The sequence below is a fragment of the Trachypithecus francoisi genome, unplaced genomic scaffold (assembly GCF_009764315.1).
Source record: "Trachypithecus francoisi isolate TF-2019V2 unplaced genomic scaffold, Tfra_2.0 Lachesis_group8, whole genome shotgun sequence".
In the NCBI taxonomy this organism is placed as follows: domain Eukaryota; kingdom Metazoa; phylum Chordata; class Mammalia; order Primates; family Cercopithecidae; genus Trachypithecus; species Trachypithecus francoisi.
This window is the reverse complement of record NW_022681473.1, coordinates 21,350,480-21,377,028: the sequence shown is the minus strand read 5'-3', so window position 1 is coordinate 21,377,028 and position 26,549 is coordinate 21,350,480. Positions and strand designations below refer to the sequence as shown.

General features: G+C 45.4%; 1 long non-coding RNA gene across 1 annotated transcript; it reads left to right on the top strand.

The window, feature by feature from the left end:
* The first annotated feature begins 17,820 nt into the window (after positions 1 to 17,820).
* Positions 17,821 to 18,909, top strand: LOC117081600. Its single transcript, XR_004436204.1, has 2 exons — positions 17,821 to 18,088; positions 18,282 to 18,909. It is a non-coding gene; the product is annotated as an uncharacterized LOC117081600 (long non-coding RNA).
* Positions 18,910 to 26,549: the final 7,640 nt, after the last annotated feature.

The following is a 26,549-nucleotide window of genomic DNA, read 5'->3' as shown; positions in this document are numbered from 1 at the left end:
GGCTCACTCCCTCACTTTCTTCCTGTCTCGGGTCAAATATTTTCTCAGAGAAGCATTCCCTGACTACCTTATCTACAATATGTCTTCTACCAGACACTCTCCACTCCCTTTTTCTTTAGAGCCATTACCACTGTCTGAACCATATTATGCTAATTTGGTTGCCTGTCACTACCATAAGAAATTAAGCTTTGTGATGTCAGGAACTCCTGTCTTGTTCACTGATGTAGAACCTTCCTTACACATAGTAGGTACTCAGTTTTATAAAGGAGTGAATGAATCTAAGCTCTGCTACTAAACTATACGTTCTTTGAGGGCAAGCACCATGTTTTTTACATTTGAGTCCCCTTCTCCAAGTCCTAGTTTCTTACACATAAGTCCACTCAAATGCTTGTCTGAATTTCAGATTCTTCAGCGAACACCCCCAGTTGCTTTTCCTCCATTAATGTAACTATACCTGTTTAAAAGACATCAGGAAATAGTCTTTACCTATCCTGTCACCTCCAGAGACGACTCAGTCTTCATCACATTGATCCCTGGCAAGTCTACTAGATCACAGCTTCTCCAGTTGTGGATCTCAAGCCATTAAGGCGTTGTGACCTACATTTTTTGATGACACAGAACAAATGAGGAAATAGCAGAATGCATTGCAGGTTTTAAGGGTAACTGTTACTTTTTTCCACTGTGGGTATCATCAGGTCATGATATAAAATGAACATCTGGCCAGGCGCGGTGGCTCACGCTTGTAATCCCAGCGCTTTTCGAGGCTGAGGCGGGTGGATCACCTGAGGTCAGGAATTCAAGACCAGCCTGGCCAACGTGGCAAAACCCCATCTCTACTAAAAATACAAAAAGTAGCCAGGCATTGTGGCAAGTACCTGTAATCCCAGCTACTTGGTAGGCTGAGGCAGGAGAACCACTTGAACCCGGGAGGCAGAGGTTGCAGTGAGCCAAGTTCGCACCACTGCACTCCAGCCTGGGTGACGAGTGAAACTCTGTCTCAAAAAATATAATAATAAAAATAAAAAATAAAATGAACATCTTGGCCATTGTCTAAAAACTTTGAAAGTTCTAGATGTCCCATAAACAGTCATTTTATAGAATACATACTAATACTCTTAATGTTAATATTTAAATAGCTAGCACTTATTGCAGGTTATTTTTGTGCTGGGTACCTGTGTTACACTGTTTCACATACATTATCTCATACAGTCCTCATTACAGTTCCAAGAGGAGGGTCTTATTATAATTCTTATTATTTTCATTTTACAGAGGAGGAAACTGAGGCTTAGAGAAATTAAGTAATTTGCCCATGATCACAAAGCTGGTAAACAACTAAGCGGAAGGCCCACTTTCTTTACCTGCTAGTCAGCAATCTCTCCAGCAGCATCTATTCTTTAATTTCATGTTCTGAACTGAAAAAGCCCCCCCCAGCCTTGTTTTATGTCAATAAACACTACTTACCCAGCATTCTGATGGGAGTGTTTTGTTTGTTTGTTTTTGGTTTCGGTTGTCAGTAGGCAACACCGAGGCAAGTGACTGTCCTGTTAAGAGTTCCACAGACCTAGAGAGTTTGGGAATCACTGGTCTCGATGTATTCACACTAGTCCAGAACTTGGAGAGACCTAGAACTGCAGCTGCTCAGGGGCCACCTGACAGGAGCTGTGGTTTTCACAGAAGGACACAGCCATAGACAGCCCATTGCTTGGCAGGGAGGAAGGTGGGGAATAAATACCCCGCCATGCCTTCCTCCCATCTTTGGATTTCCCTCTCAGGGCCCCCATTGGCTGAACCAGGGATCAGGAGAGTCTTAATGCAGTCCCTAGAGCTCAACCTCTCAGAACAGAGTGGAGTGAGTGCAGAGTGGATCTCGATGGTAAATGCATAGCCCCTGCTTACCATCCTCAGCACCAGTGCAGATTAACACCAATTCCCAAGGGCTTTGAATGCCAAGCCTTGGCTGCCGCAGTACCTCACAGCTCACGACAACTCTCACCTCTCCCTTGAGGACAACATCTGAATGGGCCAGGTGGGGCATTGTGCAGGCTTGGGCCACACTGCAAGTCCCTCCTTTGGCCCTGTCTTTATTCACTGGGCTGCCAAGTGAGGAAAACCAGGCCAGAAAAAGAACCAGCCCCCCTCATCCACCTAGGCATTTGCAGCTCTGCCAGCACTTGGGCATCTTGTCCGTGATCTAATCATAGATGATGTCAGGGGGGTTTTATACAGTCTAGGGATTTGACTGTGAATGGCAGAAATTTCTTCCTGCCAGGATTTTGCATGCTTCCAAGCTGAAACCTCCTGGAGCAAGGAAGCAGGGCAGAGTGTGTGTGTGTGTGTGTGTGTGCGCGCGCGTGCGTTTGTGTGCGTGTCGGGAGGGGGCAGAATGAAGGCATGTTCTGAAGGCATGTTCCTGCTCTTCATACTTACCCAGCCTTTACAGGCGAATGTGTGACTGCAGTTGTGGCTAAAATATGAATGAATGTGGTGGTGTGCAGGTGCATGAATGACTGTAAGTTTCTGTGAATGAATGTATTTGTGATGAAGAGTGCATGGGAGCCCTTGCAAGCTGGGGTAGTGGTTTGCAGGTGCCTGGCTGGCTGGCTGGAAGCGTCTACTGATCAGTATCTTTACCAAAGTCGATGAGTGTTGGGTTGAGGGGGGAGGAGGGGAATACTCTGTTTTCTCACAGCACCTCCCTTTTGCTGCTGCCGCTGCTGCGTAGCAGCGTGAACCATTGGCAATTGTCTTGTCCTCCCTGAAGCCCCAGAGAAGAAAGTCGGGGGAAAGACAAGCGAAAACATGTGGTCAGTCTGTCATCAGTTGAAGGCTCCTCCAGGCACCAGGAATTGTCCTTAGGTAAACTCTAGTCACAGAGCCTCCTGACTAGCCCACGAGGCTGAACAAGGGGCAGATGAGTGGTAGCTCAGGTTAGATTTTCTCTGACCTCTACTCGCCTGGTCAGGCAGAATTATTCATATTCTGTGCTTGTCTGAAATGTTGAGATTAATAAGACCATCTTCCCTTCTGTCTCCCAACCAGATTTGAGGGAATGAAAGGAGGCGCCGCATTCGTTTAGGAAGTGGTGATAAGCAAAAATGATTGGGTAGTTACCAGCTGAAAACCTGATTTCATGAGCATATAAAAAAAAAAATTAAGGGCCACTTAATTTGAAATCATATGATTTAAATCCATTTTGGGCTCCGCTTCTCCCCCACTGAAGGTCTCCCATAGCTTTTGCCATCCAAGTGGCCTCTGTGAGGGCCCCTATACCCGATGGCCCCAATTAGTCCGCTCATTAACAGTCTCAGCAGAGACCAAAGACTGAATAGGTCAGAGAAACCAAATTCTTCTATATCCTGAGGCCCAAGTGAACCTATCTGAGGAGGGCAAGTGAGGGAGGGAGGGCTGAGAAGCAAGAAATGTGGGAAATGAAGACTTTGCAAAACTATTGTAAACTGCCTCCTCTGAAAATAGAAAACTCCAACGTTCCCCAACCACCCCCTCTCCAACAAATACTTTGAAAGTGGCAAATCTCACCCACTTTGCTTCCGTGGGGAGGCACTCTGTATTCACATATATAATCCATATGTATTTATAAAAATGTATAATTGTGAAATGGGCCAGTGAAAACTGTATTGTTAGCTAAGTGAAGAGGGCAGTTGCCCCCCCATAAAAGGCAGATGTTTAAATAAGTGCAGATTTTAATAATACAATATCATTATCAGATTTCATACTGAGGTCCCCCAGATGAAACCTAAGCCTGTTTTGGTGGGCTGCTGTGCCTTTCCTGCCAAGCAGCTACAAGAAGGAAGGAACATCCCAGAACCCTTGCTTATAAATGCCCTGTCTCCGCTGAGTTTGAATGTACCAGTGCTTCATGTTTGTATGAATGGGGGTTGCATGTGCTGGTCAGAAGCCATGTGAGACACATGGGGGGTGGGGGAATTATGTCTTTAAAAAATGAATTGAAAAAAATGAAAGGGAATGTGTGAATGGCATAAATGGAGCCCACGGCACCTTCTCTTTTTTATTCACCACCACCACAATAGGGCCCACCTGTTTCATTAGAATTAATTCCTGGTTTTGCAAATATCAATAGATCAATATCTGTACTTGTGTTCCACCCTTCACTGGGACCGGACTGCTAAAAACAGAGAGCTGCAACACAAAAGATACCGCAGTCAGCTCAAGCAGGGGGTTATTTTTAGATCAGAAAAAAGAAGGGAAAGAAAAAAAAAAACAGAGCCAGTTCTGGGTTTTGCAATCTAATTTGGTCCCTTTTCTTAAGGGAAAAAAAAAAAAAAAAAATCCCATCAATGGCATTTTCCATACAATCTGATTTCTATTTGGCTCCTAGAAAAAGAAGAAGAGATCTAGGGCTGAAAATTCTGGAGTTTTATGGCTGATTCCAGCTAGTATCCTTTCTTCACCAGGCTCCAACTGAATTAATTTGATACTATTTTTGAAAGTCAGTGTTTCTAAGGGAGACCTAATGACGCACTGACGTCAATGCAGGTCAATAGCACACACTGCTGGAACTGGGCGTGCTACACTGAGCCAGGGCTGGAGCCTTTTCAAACAGCCCCAACTCTGCAAATATCCCAGCTTTGCAGGGGAAAAAAGCCAGGGTTTTGTAAGCATTGAGACCCCCACCATTTTTCCTGAACACCTTCAAATTTGATGCATGCTTTTTAGATGCAGAAAAAGAAAGAAGAAAATCCAAACAGATATAATCAGACGCACTGCAGTGCAAAAAAAAAAAAAAAAAAAAATACCTGTCAAAGGAACCGTATGTAATCCGCACACACACACATATTTCACATTTACGTTCAGAATGCAATACATATCATTAGGGTCTATCTATAAATAGACCCGAGCGCGTGTGCATTGGGACTTAGTCCCAAACGGGGTTTTTAAACGTGGGAGATGAGTTCTTTGCTCTGATCAGTTACTCAGAAGGTGCCTGAATGTGTGGGGGTGGGAGCGTGGGAGGGGGCTGCCTCCTCTTTCTCCTCCTTCCTTTTGGCTCTCCCCCTCCTTTCTTCTCCCTCCCTCCCTCTCCCCTCACCTCTCCTCTCCTCTCCCTCTATTCCTCTCTCATTTCCTCTTTCTCTTCTTCTCCCTCTCTCCTTCAGCATCCCCCCACCCTCTTTTTCTCTCTCCCCCTCCCTCTCTTTCCTCCTTCTCACCCCCTCCCTCTCTCCCCCACCCTCTCCCTTCTCTCTCTCCCTCCAAGTCTGGCACTGAACGCGAACTGTTTTGCTTTGCTCCGGGAAGAGTGCAGACACATAACGTGAAATCCCGAGCTTTTTGCGTGGTGCATTTAAAATGCTTCCTTATTTATATTACCCTCATTCCCTCACCACCCCCCACCCCCTCACCAGTCCTTCCAAATTTCCCTAGAAATCTATGTAAAGCATGCGGAGGGGAAAACATTTGCACAAAAAGTGAAGGAGCTCGCCAAGGTAGGTTATACCATGCACTGTCTTGTGTTTGGCTTTTGCAAAGTTTATGATGTCAGTTGGTGAATGTTTGGAGGAGTAGATTTGTATGACTGACCATGATTACTGTCTTTTTCATTGAACAATTATCTTTGTACAAATTGCCTAGACTTCTTGGGCAGGCTTTCCTGGGGTCTTGTGTGTGTGGTTTTTGCAGGAGGCAAGCCAGCTGGAAGACAGTCCTCTGTTGTTAAGCTGGGGAGGGGATGCTGTCTTGGCTTCCCCCACTCTAGTGTTCTGTGGTTTGGGGGTGGAGGGTGGAGGGGTATTCTGTAGTGGGCATGTGCTTCTGCCACTTGGCCGTATCTTGGATTGATTCTCATTCACTGAGTGTCTTAATTCTTGTAATTATTTTGCACATGAAAATTTAGTTCCAAAAAGGCTTTATGAAGTCAGAGCAAAGTGGGGAGAGTCGGGGAGATAAAGAATCAGGGTATGGTGGTGGTGATGGGAGTGGTAACATGTCTTGCATAGAGAACTTAATCTTCTCCCCACTATTTGGAGAAAATGCTAAGTCTTTAGTGGGTGTAAGTAAAATAATTTTTGTTTAAAACCTTATTTGTGGGTAAAATGAAATTTAAAATAAATGTTTCCATTGCAAGAGCAAAAACTGCTACAGCTCACAACCACCTGTAGAGGGAAATCTTTATGCATGATATCTTAAGGGCTGGTTGTATAGAGGAAAACCGCCTGAAAAGGCTCCTGACAAAGTTTGCAGCAGGAAAAACAAGAGAGGCTGGGCCCTGCAGGGTGAAGAGTTAAAGCTCAGGGGCGGCAGAGAAGGAGGGAATGACTGGAGCTCAGCCAGGGTCTGTCGGTCTGGGGACCTACAGGGTTGGCCTTCCTGCTTTGAGGGGCTGGTGTTGTAACAGAGGGAGCTTGAGGTGGAGAAGCTAAATGGGGCGGGGGCTTGCAGAATATTTGTGTGTCGTGGGAGGAGGGGCGTTCTATGAGGTCAGGGATTGCATCGTGCCTGGGGCCATGTGACGATAGGGAGGTCACAAGCCAGTTTTTCTTTTGGGTTCTGGTCCTCCCAGCTCCTCCCTGCTGCTGCACAAAGCGAGGTGGTTATCAACAAGTGTTTCTCCTGAGAAGATTAGTTTTGACAGGGACTTCAAGGGGTTTTTTAATCTGGGTAAATCCACCAGGGCTTTATTGTGTGTAGCAAAGAGAATCATTCTTTGTTAGGAAGGAGCTTGGGGAAGAGAGGTGGAGGGATGGAGAGAGGGGGCTTTTGAACATCAGCCATTAGACCTTGGGGACCAGAGTTCAAATCCCCCAGAGGGCTGAAAAGCTTGAAAAGGTATCGTTATCCCTTCTCCCACCCCTACATCTTTCACCCTGAGCTTTATGTTTAATGGGGAAAATCCAGTGCCTGGTGTTGGCCAAACCTCATCAATGGGAATTCCATGTGTCTGAGAGCAGGATTTTTTTTCATCGAGGGAAGCAGGCAGCACTCTCAGCTGTAGTACTGTAAATTTTTTTCCCCTGCAAATGATCTTCTAGGAAAGCTGAATCACCTCCACTCTGAAAAGCAGCCACTTCTGGGAGGTGGAACACAGGAGGAGGAGGGAATACCCCCTCCTCCATGGTCCTTAAATATCCATGTGGGGGCACTACTTGAATGTCTGGTTCACATGAAACCGGAAATACGAGGGTTCTTTGGACTGGGCTGGTAGTTAAGAAGACCACCTGAGCAGGAATGTAATTCTGAAGGAGTAAGGTAGCGGCTTTTTCTTTTGTGCTGGGGGTGCGGGGGTGGAGGGGTGCAGCTGGCTGGGTCATCAAATTAACATGAGAAGGGAATCTTTTCCAGCAGGGAAGTAGGAGATTTGGGGAGGGTGCTTGGAAGATAGAATCAGCATGTCATTGCCACCCCCACCCCAAATAACCAAAAGGCAAGGAGTAGGCATAGAAATGGGAAGTGAAATGTGGTTATAGACTGTGGTTAAGCCTACTGTTGGTATGAAGCGCTGTCTCACTAAATAAAGCAGAGAGGATGGTGGCTCATTCCCTGGATCTGCTGGTGTGAAGTAAAACCAGGCCAGCTGGCCTGACACCCACTGTCCACATCACTGAAGGTCCTGCTCCAAGAAGGGGGATGGAGAGTCTTCCGCAGCCCAAAAGGCATCAGGTTTCTTTGTGTTGCACTTCTCAGAGGGAAATTGTTTCTGTTTTTCACTTAAGTCAACAAGTGTTTGTCTCCCTTTGATGTAAAGGTTGTGGGGAAGTGGTTACAAGAAAAAAAAAATCTGGTCCTGGAATTATAGCCATCTGCTCTCCATAGTCCTCCAAGACCGTCAGTATCTCTCTTTACTCTGAGCTGTGGTTTTCTGGGGACCAAGTTCCAGAAGGATAGCACCTAAAAAGTATTTCATGTCCATCAGCCTTCCCCCCGGAGATCCATGGAAAGACCACCTCCCTCAGGTTCTAGCAGGTGCCCAGGCACCTGTCACATCCAGACATGTATGTGCAGTGTACATGCACACATACGTGCAAAGACCACAACAATATGTATGTGGATACCCAGGGTTATTTCCACATAGGAGCCCATGAGAGCCCATGTCGGCTCATGAGCCACAAACACAAGGAAACAGACCTTCTTCCTGTCTGTCAAGTCTGAAGATGCCAGTTGAGACATGCCTCATCCAGTTTAGGGGTGGACCTGATGTCCCTGAGTGTATGTGGTGAACCTGAATTTGCCTTGGGTTTCCTCATATTCATTCAGGAGTGTCAGTTGCCCCTTCACGCGACGTTGGAGAGCGTTTCGGCAAGCAGGTGTCTACTCATTTATGGCAAGAATGAAGTCCAACTTTTATCTTCATCACCTTGGATGAGCCCCGGCACTTGCCCTGTTTCTCAAAAGAAACCTAGGGGCAGGGGCAGAGCCGGTTATAAAATTCATGGGGCCCGGCACAAAATGAGCATGTAGGGCCCCTTGTTCAAAAAGCAGGAAGAAAGTGCCTAAATATAATGCCTTTGTCTTTCTTCCACAATCTATCTCTAGAATCATCATGGTGGTTTTTTTATTTGCTCTTTTTTATGTGGTGCTAAATAAAAATAAAAATTGTAAGTTTTTAGCATGAATTTTACTATTCATCTTTATATTATGTGATGCCAGTTGTAAATGTAAACACAAGAGCATTTAACTCATTTGTAGAATCATCGAAATTACACAATTCACATTTCATAGGTCGTATATGCATAGGTATTTCATTCTTACCAGAACAGTGGAGATGCTGACAAAATGTACTCCACTGTTTTTATTTCACTTCTTGATACAAGCGCTTTGTACCAGCATTCTCCACCTTCAGCTTGCTGTTGAGGAGAAATAGGTATGGATTGCTCTGTCTTCACCTTTCCTTCTGTGTCATCGTTTTCAGCATGGGTGTTTGGCAAATACAGGGAAGGAACATAAGTAAGAAATGCTACTGTAGGGTCCCTTAGTCATTAGTGTTTCTTAGAACTCCATTGCCTGCCTTCCGCATTTGAAGCAGCTGTTTCAAACAGAAAGCATGACCTCTAGGCTCTGTCCGTGTCCCCATCTGCGTAATCATAGGCTTACTTTCCATTCTACTTGCCCTGAGTCTCGCTGAGCTCCCACTGGAATTCTGTACTCCTGGGCTACTGCCAACATTGTGGGGGCAGGAACGATGGATGGACACACACATTCTCTATTATCCCATAGACTTCACTTACAAAACACGGGTTCAAAGACAAAATTATCAAGAATTTCAAGCAATAACAGTAGAATCTTAAACCAAGCATGGAGCCCTTCTGAGCCTAGGGCCCTGCAGCTACACAAGTTGCACCCTCCTGAAGTCAATCCAGGTGGGAGGAACTAAGAAGTAACCTAGACCTCAGGCTGAGAGCCCTATTACTCATCTTCCTTCATCAAGTGAATAACTGCATCTGCAGCAAAAAACAAAACTTCAACAACCTCCATTTTTGACCCATTGGGACTTTCTTCTCCTCTAACCAAGTTCCACTCTGTGAAAATTCACCACTTCCTGGTGACGCTGTCACACCTTTGAGGGGAGAATTCATCTGCTGATCTCTTCATCGAAGCCTTGGCTTAGAGCCCAAGCCTTGCAGATGAAGTATTGATTCCAATCTGCACCCACCACTTTCAAGCTTGGTTCCATCCAGCAGATACCCTGACTGATCTGTACTTAGGTTTCACCACCTAAACGTAATAAAATATATTTGTCTTGATTTATGAATAATTGTGCTAATTATTTAGTGCTTCTTCTTGTTTATCTCAAAACTGCTCTGAGGTCTGCCCAGGGGTCTCTTGGCCCAGGAAGACAAGTTCTCAGAAATTACTTTGGCAATAAATTCAATTGATGTTGTTGTGGAAGAAGCAGGGCTTGGTGCTTAAAGGGTCAAGGGGAAGACGGGCCTACATTCCTGATGGACCCAATAAAAAGAGCATTTTTCCTTCCTTCATCAACTGCCGTTTGCTCCTCACCTACTAGGGAGCAAAGCTAGAGGGCATCTTAGAGATGTGAGGTGGACTAGTTTGTAAATAAAATAGCATTAAAAACACATCCAACCTAGAGAATGAAGACTATTGACCTTCCATCGTTGGTTCAGGGACTTTGAGAGTTTTTGAGAGTTGTGTTTTTCAGGCTTAATATAGCTTTCCTTTCTAGCCTGGTCCTTCAGGTGACGCCAACACCCTTTTGAGAAATATTTAGCTTGGTCTAGGCTACTGAGAGTACCTAGGAAAAAAAAGAAAAAGAAGAATTATTATTCTTGTTTATTATTTTATAAAACCTGTACTAGACTTGGAGTCTGCTGCAGTGACAATCCAGTTAGTGGACTGGAAGACCAATCAATGAATAATTATTGACTGTTTACAAATGAGCCTAGCATGGTGTTTGACCCATGGTGGGTGTTTAATAAATGTTAGCTGACTCAGAGTGTGTCTCATTATCGTGGCACTATGTGATAGTGAAAGAGCTATGAATTTGGCATCAAACCACATAGGTTCAAGCAACCATGTGGCTGTATGCTCTTGGGCAAATTATTTACCTTCTTTGTAATCTGCTTATCATACCTAAACAATGGGAGTATTCACATTATAATAGCTACCTCACACAGTTACTTTGAGAATGAAATCAGAAGTGAGTTGGCTCATTTTAAAGCACTCTAGATACGTAAGTGATACATGTGTTTGTGTATATGTGCATGCACAAAGGCAGATATTAAATTTATTTTTAAATCCTGCCTTCCTCTCTTTCCCATCTCACTCAGCAATAGAAGTAGGCATAGGTCTCTGATAGGCTGGATGGCATCCTGAGTACAGCGTAACTGTGGACAGTTCAGGCTTTGCAGCCAAGAAGGCCTGCATTCAAATCTTAGCTCCTATATTTGGTTGGTTATGTGACTTTTGATAAGTTATTTAAACTCTCTTAGCCTCAGTTTCTTGACACTTAAAATGGGTACCTACCTCAAAAAGTTATTGTGGTGATTGAGTTGATATTTGCAAGGCTTGGCTCAGTGCCTGGCACACACCAAATGTCTATCACTTTTATTTTTTATTATTATTTTAGCTATTATACCTTTGGCCCAGGGAAGCATCAGAAAAATGACTTGGGAACATCTTCTTATGAGGCATGGTGTGGGATGGCATTTCTACCATATGCTTTTTCTTGCTTGGGTAGATTCTTCTTTTTCTGAAGTTAGCAGAGACCTCTTAGACTCTTCCACATACACAAGGACTTCCCTTGGGAGACCTGGGTAAAGTCTGTCTTCCCTATACTCTACTGAAAGCCATTGGCCCTACCAAGCAAGGGACAGGCTAGGCAACTTCCCTGGAGCTTTCACTTCAACTAGGAACTCAACTCTTTTGTCCCAGAAGTTCCCAACCCTGAAAGAGAGGGCATTCAGGTAAGGAGAAAGGGACTCAGTCAATGCTTAGCACAGGTCTGGACCTCAAGTGTGTGTAGGAGAAGATCATCTGCATTTGACTCACAGAAGCCTAGAGGCAAGACTCGAGTGTTCCCTCAGCTGAAGTAGATGTTCCAAGTCTTCCTTGAGTGCTGTGAAAGCCCCTCAGTGATTCTCTGGAGGCAGGTATCACTATCTACTCCTCACCCAGGTCTTGTGTTGCAGTGACCTCATCTCATAGTGGAAGACAGAAGAAAGTAACCCCTTACCTAGTCCCTATGGACTTATTAAGATTGGGAACTCAATACAAACTTCTGTATGGCCCATTATGGAAGGTCATACACTAGATTCTCAGGATCCAGCAATAACTAAAACACAGATGCTGCTTGCCATTGTAGCACTTGCACTCCAGAGGTGAGAGAGGCTTTTAACAGTCCACATTCTCCTTTTGGTAGGACCCTTACCAATCCTGGGCTATTATGCAATGATAAAGCCCTTGCCTGAACAATAAGCCAACATAGGCTTCTGTTTCCTGTTCCAAACTTACCTGCCCGATGTCCCATTCTGTTAAGAATCCTTTCATCCATGAGTTGATGTGAGTGTGTTAATTGGTGTGGAAGTACCAGTTGGGAAAGAACAACTTCTGTCTATTAAGATCCAGATTTTGGCCAGGCACAGTGGCTCACCACTGTAATGCTAGCACCTTGGGAGGCCAAGGTGGGAGGATCACTTGAGTCCAGGAGTTCGAGACCAGCCTGGTCAACAAGGCAAGAACTCATCTCTACTAATTTTTTTTTTAAAAATTAGCCAGGCGTGGTGGTGCATGCCTGTAGACCCAACTACTCTGGAGGTTGAGGCAGGAGGATGGCTTGAGCCTGGGAATTCAAGCTTGCAGTGAGCTATGATCATGCCACTGGTCTCCAACATGGGTGACAGAACAAGACCCTGTCTTTAAAATAAAAAACAGATCCAGAGTTTTCGTCCCAGTGGTCATTAGTAATATTTAGTGAGAAGAACAGCCTTCTTTTATGTTTTACTGCAATTCGTTCTTTTTTTTTGTTTTTTAGAGACGGAGTCTTGCTCTGTCACCCAGGCTAGCGTGCAATGGTACAATCATCGCTCACTACAACCTCGAAAGATAGGTGCGCGTCACCAGGCATGGCTATTTTTATTTTTTGCTATGTTGTCGAGGCTATTCTCAAGCTCCTAGACTGAAGTGATCCTCCTGCGTTGGCCTCCCAAAGTGCTGGGATTACAAATGTGCACCACTGTGCCTGGCCCAAGTCATTCCATTAGGAGTCCATGGGCTGATTATGTTAGAATGCATGGGCCCTAGAACTATAGGACTTACCCTGACCACCACATCTTGAGTATTAAGAACCAGAAAGCCAGAGAAGACCTGCTCTGCAGGGAGTAGCCTCATCCTAGCCTCAGGTCTGGGGCAGGAGTGAGGATCCCAATTCACTACAAGGTTATTTGCTTCTACATACGTCTCTATATTTGCATAGATTTAGAAAACAACAGTAGTTTGGGGAGATGACACAAGGGACAAGGGAAGATAAAAATAGCCACTTCCTTCCCTGGAAACTCCTACTTTAGCCACTTCTCCAAAGCTAGAGAGTTTTTCCTACTCTACATTAACTTGCTAGTTTCTAAGCTCTCAGATTTTTAAAAGCTTAATCATCTATATCGTGCAAGTTGCAGCATGATGAAGGCTGGTCACTGCTGAGGGGTTGATGCATTCCCACCAGGGCTTGGAGGCAAATTGGACCCCAAATCCCTAACCAGAATGAACCTTTCATATGCATGAGCCCCAGATCCTATCAAAACATTAACAATTCTCGAGTTACAATCCAGATCAAAGTTGTGTTTGACTTGTAATTTAACATACTATCTTAAACCAATTGGAACCCATACATTTGCTAATACTGGTGGCCCAGAGCAGCAAGTTATTCCATGAATGAAAACATTTGGTAATAGCTCTAGAGATGAGGGATGAGGATGAGAGGACAGGCCAGAATGGGTTGTCTTTCTTCTTTTTTTTTCCTTTTTTTTGAGACAGAGTCTTACTCTGTCACCAAGGCTACAGTGCAGTGGCACTGTGTCAGTCACTGCAACCTCCGTCTCCTTGGTTCAAGCAATTCTCCTGCCTTAGCCTCCTGAGTAGCTGGGATTACAGGCACCCATCACCACGCATGGCTAGTTTTTATATTTTTAGTAGAGGACGGGGTTTGACCATGTTAGCCAGGCTGGTCTTGAACTCTTGACCTCAGATGATCTGCCCGCCTTGGCCTCCCAAAGTGCTGGGATTACAGGCGTGAGCCACCGCACCCGACGAGTCTTTCTTCTTATAGTCAGTGGTCATAAGGCCCTTCGAGGAAGGGGCACCTTCATGTTTTCTCCTACATGTAATCAGAAGTCCACCTTCTCACTGAACAGCTTCCCTCCACTGACCTCAGGAAGTGGAGGATGAATAGGAGCAGCCAAGCTAATTAGGGGATTGAAGGCAGGGTCTCTGTCATCTGTGATTAAGAAGAGGTGAGTCCTGTGATGTGAGCTATACAGCCTCTGCCTCCCCTAGCTGGTCCAAACTCCAGTGAGTCAACACTGACCCTTAACCAGAGGTAGGTGAACAAAACCTAGCGCAGTTACAATAAGGGTAGATGGAGTGAGGGCTTATAGCTACTGAGAAAATCCATTACTTACCCTCAGATTATTCTTAATGGCAGTTCCTGAAAACTCGCTTTTCATTAAGATATAGGACCTAAAGAATTCTACTCTTAAATTAGGTGTCCCGGCTGTCAGTCTTATAGCTAATTCCCAAATTATGAGAGTCCAATGCATTTTCCAAATATGTAATGACTCCATTTTGTTCTACGTGGCTTCACAAGGTATCTGAGATCATCTTAGAAAATGAAAAAAGGTAAAATGCTTCATCCTAGAGGTAATTTTTTCCTCCTCAGACAGGTTGCACTTGCCCTGTGGAAATGAGACAATGAATGAGAAGGAACACCAGATGCTTCTTCCATCGGTCCTGATTGGGACTTAACAAGGTGTGCCCCACTGCTTAGGTTTCCCTGACCCTTTGAAACTTCTCTCAATGTTGAATGGAACTCCACTTCTGTCTGTTCTGGAGAACCCAGCCAGAGCCTGAATTTCTGAATACCAGCTTCTACACTTAACAGCTATGTTTGACTTTGGACAAGTTATTTAACCTCTCTAAGCCTCAGTTTTTCAACTTGAATGTGGAAATTGTAATAGGGGCTGTTTCATTGAGTTGTCATTAGGGTTGAGTGGGATGATGTATACATACGTCTTTGCACAGTACCTGAGATTAATAAATATGGGGTTCATTAAATATTAGCTATTGTTACTCTTGATATCTTGCCAGCAGAAAAGGGGTGAGGAGCTCTCATCAAATATTTTTAAACTTCCTGAATGGCAAGTCTTTGTCTTTTTCTAGGTTCCTTCTGAGCTATGTATCATCCTGTAAGTAGGTGAACACAGAGCCTCTTGGGTACCTAACAAGAAGCCAGGCCACTGCTAATCAAAATCAGGCAGTGAGCAAATGTTAATTGTAAGAAAGACCAGGAAGATCTCCCGTCATCTCTTGGGGCTTTTACTATTGCACTGATTAACTGTGAGCCAGACATTTTTTTTTTTTGAGATGGACTCTCACTCTGTCGCCCAGGCTGGAGTGCAGTGCAGTGGTGCAATCTCGGCTCACTGCAACCTCCTCCTTCCGGGTTCAAGACATTCTCCTGCCTCAGCCTCCCAAATAGCTGTGACTACAGGTGCACACCGCCACGCCCGGCTAATTTTTGTATTTTTATTAGAGACGGGGTTTCACCATATTGGTGAGGCTGGTCTTGAACTCCTGACCTCATGATCCACCTGCCTTGGCCTCCCAAAGTGCTGGGATTACAGGTGTGAGCCACAGTGCCCAGCCCCCAGAACATTTAAAATAATAATAAGATCTGTGACCCGACACGTCAGCCAACTAGTTAACCTGAGAAATTTCAGCAGGGAAAGGGCTGCAGAAAAACTTGGTTCAGAGCTTCAGTAGAATCCATTTTGCTCCCTTTTTGACGGTCATGTTAGGTCTTTTGTCTGAGAAAGATTCCGTGTCCATCACTTAGTTTATCAGAGAATGTGTTTTTAAAGGCTCCTGAGAGCAGGCAAGAACGATTTCCCTCATCCTGTTGCTGTTAAGTGGGATATACAACCATTCTGAGGCAAATCTTTTTTGGGAGAGGAAGGTTATCCAGGCTCCATGACTCTTCTATAAAAAGTTTAGGTCCTTTAATGGCTGTGACTCTAGATATTTGTGGGAAGAGAATGACTGGAAAGCTAGAACACATTCAAAATCCAAGGGCCAGAAAAATTTCAAGCTCCAGCTTCAGCCTCAGATCTCAGGGGACCAGTCCCATAAGAACCATCCATTCTAGTCCAACTTGCAAATGGAGCCTAAGAGTTGAACCTCGGCATGGGACTCAAGATGTCTCTAAAGTTCAAAAACACCTGGATTATCTGAAAGCGGAACTAGGTCCAAGTCCTGTGCTGAGGTCTCCAGTTTTCTCTAAGTAAAAGGTTTCTAGTGGAGAAAAAGCCTGTGCTGTGGCCTCTGGGCAGAGATTTGTTCTACGGAGAAACGAAGGAAATGTGCAATAGAGTACAGTTTTGCTCTGGAGCTCCCTCTACTGGCTCTTTGACAGAGATCCATCGCAGTTTTTCCGCCCTGCCCTCTGGGTATTAATTTAAAGCATCCGAGCATCCTGGCACCTTGAAGCAAGGAGAAAAGGTGTCCTGAGGTGCCAAGGAAGATGAAACTGCAGATACTGGCTTCTTCTGCCTCCTTTACAACTTCATCTAATGTTTTGGGGGTGCCAAGATAGTGCTAAGCATTTTGTGTGCATTATTTCATTTAATACTCACCATAAACTTGCCTTTTACAAATGAGGCAGCTGAGACCTGAAGAGATTAAATAAGGTCCTAGCATCACCATAGACTAGTAGACCTCCTTAGTGACCCTCATCATTCTTATTACTCTCCTGAGTGACAACTCAAGAGAAGCAAGAGTCAACGGACAATGTGAGGTTGGAAGTGGCACTTGCTCTCGTCACCTAATATAAAGAGGCTCTGAGATTGCACCATAAACTTCCTAGGTCCTACAGAATTTCAGCCGTGTTTTTTTTTATTATTCTTTTATTTTATTTATTTATTTATTTATTTAAGATGGAGTCTCACTCTGTTGCCCAGGCTGGAGTGTGCAGTGGTGCGATCTTGGCTCATTACAAACCCCGCCTCCTGGTTTCAAGCAATCTTCCCACTTCAGCCTCCTGAGTAGTTAGGATTACAGGCGTGCACCATCACACCTGGTTAATTTTTTCTGTATTTTTAGTAGAGAACGGGTTTCACCATGTTGGCCAGGCTGGTCTTGATCTCCTGACCTCAAGTGATCCACCCGCCTCAGCCTCCCAAAGTGGTGCTAGGATTACAGGCATGAGCCACTGCACCCAGCCTCCTGTTTTGTTTTGTTTTTTAATTCATCCCTCAAGGCAATTAATTACATAGCAAAGCTTTGTCCAATCTGCACTATCACTGTGATGCCCAGGTTGAAGAAAGCAGGGAACTACCATAGTGACTGAGAAGAGTTTCCATGACAGAAGTGAGGCCTTTTAAAATTTGTGGAACATGTTCATGCCTACTTTTAAAATAAAATTCCATGAGATGAGTAGGGCAGATAGTAGCCCATACATTTTACAGGTTGGGAATTTAAGATACTGAGTGCCTAGTTCCAGGTTTTGTTTAGGGACAAATGGCAGAATCAAGGCCAGAATTGTCACTCTCAGCTTAAGTTCTGACTTTTTGGTTGGTGTTGGTTGGAACTCAGAGCCTAGCATGGGGTTTTTAATTACATAAAATAAAGACTGCGAAGCTACCTTCCTGTTTTACATCCAGATCCTTTCCTAAGTCTCTCTGTTTTGGGTTGGTTCATAATTGAGCTTCCTTGATATTGAGCCATTTGGGAATTGGGAATGACATAAGCCACTCATCTTATTACTGTTGGTCTCTCACCAGGTCCACATTTTAGAGATATCTAGGTCCCTAAGAGAATCCCAAATATTATTTCAGTTCTCCAGTAGCTCATGAAGCCGTAAATATTTCACCTCACCCAGGAGAATCAAAGCATTTTCACATTGATTCTTACTGGGGAGTTGAGATATGGGTAAGTAATAGGAGTCCCGTTCCTGCTTTTCCTGGGGTTTGGGTCTCCAATTTCACTGTCAGTGTGCCTCTAAATCTACACAGTGGGACAGTGGCTACACCAGACATTACTCAGCTCCCCACCCCGACTCAAGATCTTCCACTAGCTGCCCCTTCCCCTAAAAACAGAGTGATGTTATAATGGTATCAGAATGGCACCTGCTGATGACAACACAGAGATTACAAGAGCAGACTTTCTGCAGTGCCTCGTGAGCAATTGGTTGTCATTGTCCTAAACAAAACAGCTAGGTTAGAAAGATTTATCCATAATGTAACCTCCTGGACCTCAGCTATGGGTGGAAGCAACACTTTCTGGTTTGACCTCCTAATACCACAAACTCCACTTTGCCAGAAAAGTGACTTCTTAATGAATAGTCTGTTCAGACCGGCCAATTTGGAGTGTATTCATATTTCGCCACCTGCTGGTAAGACTGATCATCCCCTGGTCCAACTGTAGCTTTGAGCATCTGCACCCATGTTGCCCCCACCCCTAGGAAAGCCAAAATGGTCCCACCGAAGAAGGGGAGGGGAGAGCCTGGAACTGAACACTCACAGGGAATTATGAGTGATGGAATGTGGATTGCTGACACCATGTCCCTTTCCTCTTGCTTGTTGTAGGAGCGTCAACGACCAAGAGGAGACCAGATGAGTTTTCAAAGCAGTCCTCATACACCCAGGACACACCTCATCCTTTGCCTCGTGCTTTCTGCAATGTTGCTGTTCATGTTCATCTTCCTATTAACATTTGCCATAAAAACCCCTTATTGACCACCATCATTCCTCCATCCACCACCCACTCAGCTCCTTCTCTGAGGTGCCCTCTAATGGGCAGTGACTTTGGCTCTATTTGGCAAATTATGTCCAGGTGGTTAACATTAATTTCTCTTTCTCCTATTCCTCCCTCATGCTAGACTTAGTCCAACACTCAGCCCCCTGTCAGGAAAACCATAGCAAATCCTACTTTCTGCCAAAATGAAGTTACAAGACACTTTTCCAGAGCAGTCACACTCAATGAAGGGACCCAGGGTATATCTGAGTGTGATGTAATCGAAACCACATGGAAAGACTAGAAATACCTTGTTCCCAGTCAGATACAGTGAAAGAGCTTACTCAAGACTGGACTAAGATTTAGAATGTAGTGGATCTAGGGAGGAGAAAGAGAAAGATCCTCAGAAGTGGATTGTCTCTGAATACAGGATGAAATCATCTAGATTTTTTTGCCCAATTAAATTTGCATTTCATTCAACCACATTGCAATGGCTTCATACTGGGCATTTTCATTTGAGACCCAAGGCTTTTCTTCATGGGTCCTGGGCCACAGGTTCCTGGATGGTGAGGTAAGTGGCATTTGCCTGCACTGTCTAAGGTGATTTGTAGTGCTTTGATAAACCCTGTGCTGATGAGTCAGATCCACCCTGTTAGGCCCTAAGATTTGTCCTCTATTGGTCCCTCTTTACCCAAATGCTCTTCAGGGATCCCAGCCCAGACGTAGATGTTAGTCCAGCCTCACAATGTTAATTTAGACCTCTATAAAACCAAAACAGATCCTGAGGATTGACCAAACCAGAATTTGTTGACGTCATAGTAATCTCTTTCTCAAAGACAATCACTACTACAAAAAGTATAGCTCTCTGAAAACTCACCATATGTAGAAGGTGTATTTTCTCCCCTCCCCTTTTCTTTCTACTTTTATAGGTAAGCTAGCACTGATGGAAGATACCAGGTTTTCAAATGTGAGCTGAAGGTCTCTCTTCTCATGACAAGATTCAGATCCAATTCATTATTTAACTAATAACTTTTCCAATAAGTACAAAAAAACTTGCCTATCCAGCAGATATGTTAGTCCATTATTTCTTTATGTCTCACAGCCTATACTTATTGGACTAGGAATTAAAGAAATATAATCCCCATTCTTTACTTTTGGCCTACCAGATACAGTGATCCAAGCTTAGTAGAGCAGCAGCTAATTGCAAGGCTGCTTTAATAGTAAATGAATAAAAAGTTCTGCTAATTCAGACCTACCCAATACCCATGAATTTGTGACTGAGCTATCTCTCGACCTGCTGAACTCAGGAAGATAAACAACTGTCCTTCAACCACAAGGTTAAGGCTGAACGCATGCAGGTATCTCTAAGCATGCTTCAGATTGTTCTTTTTTCTCTGTGGCCATGCTTTCCAACCCCTGACACCTTTCTATTTAGCCTCTGTTAAGCTCAAGTGTACTGGAATCCTGATACCTGCCCCAGCCTCAGCCCCCTATCATGTGCTTGCTTTGGCTCCCCTGTCTTTGCTGAGATCCTCACCATGAAACCAACTCTAGATATCCCTGAGTGACTCTCTAGGTTCTCATTCTCCCAAATGTGCCTTTTATCAGCAAGGCATGGGAAAAATCTATCATCTGGTTCTCCAAGGTGTCCAGCAGTTAGAATGGCTGAGAGAACAAGGGCATTTGAGTTTGCCCATGGATAATGGGGTTGTGCGAAAAGCAGATGTTGTCTCAACTGTTCTGAAGTTGAACAATGTAACTACTTTCAGGTGAATAGACTGTTGAGACTATTTTGAGTTGTTGATGGCAACCAAAAAAAAGTGGGGGAAGGGGTGGAATTCCAGCCACTTTCCTCCAGCAACCAGTGGCCCTTAAAACTTTCACCCTCAAATCTCCAAATATGCTGGCTTCTAAGAAGTGCTTCCCAAGACCGAATATACCTCTTGATCAGGGTAAGTGATGAAAATGTGTATTTAACAGGGGGAGGGGATCTTGAAATAGCCTGAATTATGCATGCTGTGGCCTATCTACCCCCACTGTGATAATGGCTCAGCCTATAAAGTTTTCAGAATCAGAAAAATGATCAGAGATGCTAGTTTCTAAAGGAGCGTTGGAGGACTAGGATAACTAGCTAACTCAAGGTGCATGTAGACCTTCTGCTGTTCTTACTTTAGGACAGCTTTCTTGGAAGAGTGGACCAGGGAATTCCTAATTCTTCCCTAGCACCATCTCAGGGGCATCCTTGGTGTGAGTGGAAACATGCTTGGATGCAGCAGCCTGAATGAATCTCAAGTTCACTGCATCTCCACCACAAACTGGCTGGTTTCAGACAAATTCCTTGAGTTTGGGATGGGACTGAACCAGCTAGGGCTTTCCTTGAAATAGGATGGAGGGGTCTCTTCTCAGAGACAGATAGCCTTGTTCAGGGGGCATCTATTGGCTAACAGGCTCCTTAGGAGGAATAGATCAGTCTCGTTATTCAGAAAATGTCTGAGAAAGTCCCAGACACCTCCAACTCCACATGATGGGGGATAGACCTGGAATATTAAAGACCAGAGATTGGAATCGAGGCAACATGATGGAGTGGTGTGGCATGCGTGTTGAAGCCATACAGATATGAATTTGATCTGATCCTTAGTTTTATAATTTCAAGCTCTAAGACTTGGAAAAGCGGCTTAAATGTTATGGTCTCAATTTCCTTAGCTTTCAAATGGAAAAGTAACAACTGTTTTGGGAGTGATTCCTATGCTCATCAAGCCTAAGGGGTAGGTACCATTATCATAATGACACCTAGAGAATTGCCTTAAGGATTAAATAAAGCTTCTTATGTAAAAGTGTCCGGCACAGTGTCTGGCATATAGTTGAAGCTGAAAAACTATTGGTTTCTTCTCTCTCCCTCTTTTCCTTAGGCCAAAATAGTTCTGCTCCCAGATGAAGACACCTTTAGGAAAAGAGGAATCCCTTTCCTAGACTTCCTCCCTGAGGGACTTCCCTTGGTTGATATCCTGGAAGCTGGACTGTTTTCCTTCTCCAAATCCAGTACCTACTGGCATTTTTCGTGGTGCTTGGGGAGGAGACAGTCGATGCAGGCAGGACGTTTCTGGGCTTCGCTCACCCTGAAAGAGAGGAGACTCAGTTCTTTTCAAGGGCTTCGTGACAAGCAGCCTACTCCCACAAGCCCTCTGGGGGAGCATTAGGGGGAACGAGTCCTCTTCATGCTTGGGATGCCCCGTAATGAGTTGGCAATGCAGAAGGCGGTTTTCACCTTGGACAGGTTCCACATCAGTCTATTCATTCGCAGGGTCTTTAGCTTGACTGCTCAGACAGGAATTGGGCACCACAGCCCTTAGCATAGGATGATGAGACAGCTCAGGAAGCCAAGGTCACCAGCTCCAGCCCAGACATCCTCCAAAGGACCTGACTGAGGAGTAGGGGAAATGGAGATGCTAGCTATGGAGGTCTAACTTTCTGCAGATGTTTCTGCGGAGCTTCCAAGCCTCTCTCACTGTGTCTTGATTACTGGATCGAGACAGAAACAAGGCAGAGAGGCGCCCTCTTCTGGGAGGGAGGAGCAGAGACATTGAATCCACCAGGAAGCCCGCGTTACACTAGCATAATTTTGGCTGCTGCCCTTAAAGTTCTGATGTGCATTTCTTCCATTTCCAATGCTACCTTATTTGTTAGGACTAGATTCTGGGTTTGCTTAAAAGCTGGTAGTGATTTTAAATGAATCTGTCTTGATCTCAACATCAGACACAATAACACTCAGCCACTATATACAGCATAGAAAGCAGGTTACATTCTAAAGTGCCCTGCTCTGTGTAGTTTAGGTAGTCCATACAGAAACCATGTGACTTCTGTGAATGTGCCCACACACAAGAATTTATGCTTACACATACCTAATCTCATATCTAAAAACATACCTACTCTGTGCCTTTAAAAACACGTTTAGCCTGACATTTTCATTAATCCAAGGAGACTTCATTGAAATACTGCCAGTGTCTCCTGTCCGTCTGGCCACATTTGATGACCCCGTGTGATAAGTCATCTTCAGTGCAAGAACCAGGGCCGCCTCCCTCTCACTGATATTTCTCCTGACTGCACACCTCCCCGCTGCAGCAACATTCTCACATGCATACATGCATGCAATAGTGAGCTAAAAATAAACAGCTGCTGATGGGCTGCCAGAGGGTGTCCTCCGTACACAGCAGATGTCCTCTGTCTCCCTTTAGTAGGCACAGCTCAAGCCACAGACAGGAATTGAGGGTACTGGACAGGATAAGCTTAACCCCAAATCTCTCAGGCAAGTTACAAAGAGTAGGAGAGCTTGAAAAGGGAGATGACAGCTGAGGCCCATGATCATTCTCTCCCAGGCCTTGTGCCCCAAATCCAAGGGATAACCTCTGGAAAAGTGTTTACTGGCATCAAAGGAAACCGTTGCAGGGAAGGTTGATAATTAGGGTTAAGAAACAAGATCAGCCATTCCTCCATCCATGATTGTAAATAGCTCTCTGCTTTTGGTTTCCTCTCTTTCAGGGCAGAAGTTATCCAAGTGGATCTAGAATATGTGTGCATTTAAGGAGGATGATTTGTGTGCATGTGGTTTTCTTCACATCTTCCACTCTGTAAGAATTCTCCCTACCTCCATCACTCATCAATCAAGAAACCCTTTGTCATGCTGAGGTGTGGCATTTCTTCTGCTGAAAACCTCAGATTCAGACACACCCCACACACCCTGAGACACACACATCCACACACACATGCACACCCTCCTCACCCTTGGGAAGCAAGCTCCATTCAAATTGGTTTAAAAATAGCACTAATCCATTGAGCTCATTTTTCAGGGACGTTATTTTAAGTAGAAAAAAGATATCCTGGTCTTTGAGAGGGAGAAAGGGTAAACGTCATCTCGCCTTAAAAAGTCCTGATAATGTCGCTGGAGACTAAGCATTTGCAGTCTTTGTTGAATTTTCTCCTCCTCCTACCATTCAACAAAAGTTGTTTATTCCCGAATACCGTGCCATCTGGGTATTTATAGAGGTGAGTTTCCTCTTCGGGTGGAGAGCAGAAGGGAAAGCCGCAGTAGCAAGCTGGACACTCCCCTCTGGGCGCTCCCCACCGCCAGAACTGACGCCTTCGAGGGCGGTGGATTTGTGAATCAGTTCCCCCTTTCCCCACACAGGGGAGCCCCTAAATGGCTGCTGGCCATTTGCAAAGGGTTGTGTGCATGTGTGTATTTAATTGCAGGCTTATTTGTTTCTGCTCTGGGAGTCTGTCCGTCTCTCTGTAACTCGGATCATTGCTCTCTGGGAAGCTGTATAGCTGGCTGATTCCGTGGGAGACCAGGCAGGATGCGTGGGCGCAGGAAACAGAAGAGGGAAAAGGAGGGAGAAAAAGAGAGCAGGAGAGAGAGAGCGGGAGCCTTAGAATCTGTTATTTGCGTCACTCGAAGAGCCGGGGCTATCTGCCCGACAAACACACAGAATTAATCCGAGTTATAGCTATAGCTGTCTATGCTACAGTGACCAGACGAGAAAGGGCGGGGAAAGGACGCGCGCCGGAGTCTGTGCACGGTCGAGTTTGCATTGGGCGTCTTGGGAGAGTTTGGGGAGGGGGCTGTCCTGCTGGGCACGCCCCTCGGGGCCCCGCTCGCCCGGTGCAGACTAGGCTGCAGCCTGCTCTGCAGCTGCCCAGCCCAAGCCTGGGGTGGCGCCCGCCTCGGCCGCCTCGCCTGCTCAGTGGCTGCGCCGAACACAAAGCGCTGTCTCCGAGCAGAAGCGTCTTCTCAGCTGAACCAGACCCACCAAAGAGGAGAATCTACACGTGACGTCAGTAGCTGATGACTGACGCAGGCTGGCAAAGGAGACTCAAGGCGGCTGCTCCGCGCTGCCTTCATGGGTCTATTTTCTCCAGCCCCCTCGTAGTGAATTACTAGAACGCAAAACACACACACAGACACACATATGCAGCTTTCAAAATATACATTTCCAAAGGCGGTGTGTTGCAAACACAACGCGATTTTGCAAAGCGTGGGTGGGAAACGTGGGAAGGGTATGGATGTTTTTTTTTTTTCTCATCTGGGAATTTCCATCGTGGATAGCAATAGCTTCTAGAGCTCTCCTGGGAAGCTCCTCTGGGGAAGGGGCTATGGCCCCCACCCCCTACTTTCCTCCGCATGTAGGGAATCTGATCAATGGAGACATGCAGCTCTAAGAATACAACCACTCCGACGCCTTCTGCTCGGGGAGACTGCGAGGAGCTTGCAACAGGCAGAGACAGATGGGAGTTAACGGGAGGGAGGGAGAATATAAGAAATATTTGGGTATTTTTCTGATTTGAAAAACATTTTCTGCAGTTATGCAAGTGAGTCTGGTGGTGCAGGGAAAAAAAGTGAGGAGGGGGTGCTTAATGCACATTTAATGTTTTGGACGTAAGGTTCCAGCGAAATGCCTTTGTGTGTGGAGGTTTTTTCAGTACTTGCTAAAAATAGCATCAGGGTTTGATCTTGTTCCAGAAATAAACCGAGGGCTGTACTGGGATAAAAAGCCAGCTCGGGTGGAAGAAAACCTGGACATCACCGCATTCCTCCCCCCACAACTATGTCTGGAAATTAATTGTTGGATTTTTCCTCTCCTCTCTCCTCTTTCCATCCACTTTCTCTTTTCTCCCCCTATGTTTCTCTTTCTCTCTCTTAAGGAGTTCCCGTTTGGGTAAGTAATATTATGTCATGTGCATGCCGCAGACTGTGAGTATGAGCTGACGCTTACTTTGTGCATGCTCCGGGGTTCTTTTTTGGCTACCTTTTTCGCCCCTTCTAAAGAGGATAGTGGGACTGAGTAGGGGGTAAGGGGTGTAGCTGTGTGCGTGTGTATGTATATAATGAATTTGGGGTTGCATGCAAAGAAACCAAGAGAGGGAATTCTTGCAGAGCCGGGAATCACCCTCATGAATCTCTGAATCAATAGCAGCTGCAACTCTCTCTCTCGTTATGGGTCGGCGCTGTTGAGCTTGGTTTTCTCGATGGCCCCCTCACCTCCCCATTTTCGCTGTCTTAAAGGGTGGCCAGACACGACTTAATGGGCCATATCTCTGAGAGATCAATGGAGACTGTGCAGCATAGATCAAAATTGCATGGATAGGGTTGGGTAAAGAGAGGGAAAAATCTCTACTCCTTTGACAAACCTCCCCGCTGGCTCCGGTCCGGGAACTGAGGACCGCGACCCTGGTTCGGGCTGGCCCAAGACTCGGTTGCTGTCCACGGAAGATAGGTGCTGAAAATGCCTTGGTCCTCAGCGAGTTCAGTTCCGAGCGCCAGGGGGCGGGGTTGGCGCCAGCTGCGGTTAGCCCCGCCCTGGATGCAGTAGAGGGATACGGGGACGAGGGGGTTAAGGATGTTCAAAGGGGATAGTCGTGACTTCGGTGAGAGCTTTGGGGGAAAGGAGGGGTGAGTGGGAAGGAAAGGAAAAAAATTTAAAGGAGGGGGAGCGAAGTGTTAGACTCGAGGATGAGCCTAGGCCGGGCGTTTCAGGAATGGAAGGCCAATGGCTCACCGGCTTTCCCTGCAGAGGCCAGGCACTATCCGGGTCTCCATTCCCAGGATACCGCACCTTCCCGCCAGTGGGTTTGAAAGATTTCTCCTCGGTGATGGTGACTCTCAAAATAACAGGCTACTAGGTTGCGTTATTCGGACCCTCGTCCCCTCCCACTTCATGCCCCCCATATCCCCGTATTCTGTAATTCCCGGGAGGTGTGTAAGGTAGTGTGGTGTGACATTTTTCTTAATTATTCCCCCTTTTCGCATGCTAGTCATAGAAGCCCCAAGTGAGTTGGTGGAATGAGTGAATTAGAAGCCAAAGCACAGGAGTTGTTGGTGCGATGCGCAGAGAATCCAAGCTAGGGAACATCGCGGGGCGCCTTAAAGTCAAAAGCCAAAGGAGTCTAAATCAGCCTTAAGGGAAATTGGGGAGGAGGTGTTCTCTAAGTTGCCAAATGTTATTGGGAATACCATCAACTCTCTGGGGTTGTGGGCTGGACCCAGACTGAGGTTCACTGCAATCAGCTCCAGACACTTTGGCCGAATCTGTGGCCAGACAGGTGAGGAGGGAGGAAGGTTATCAGAG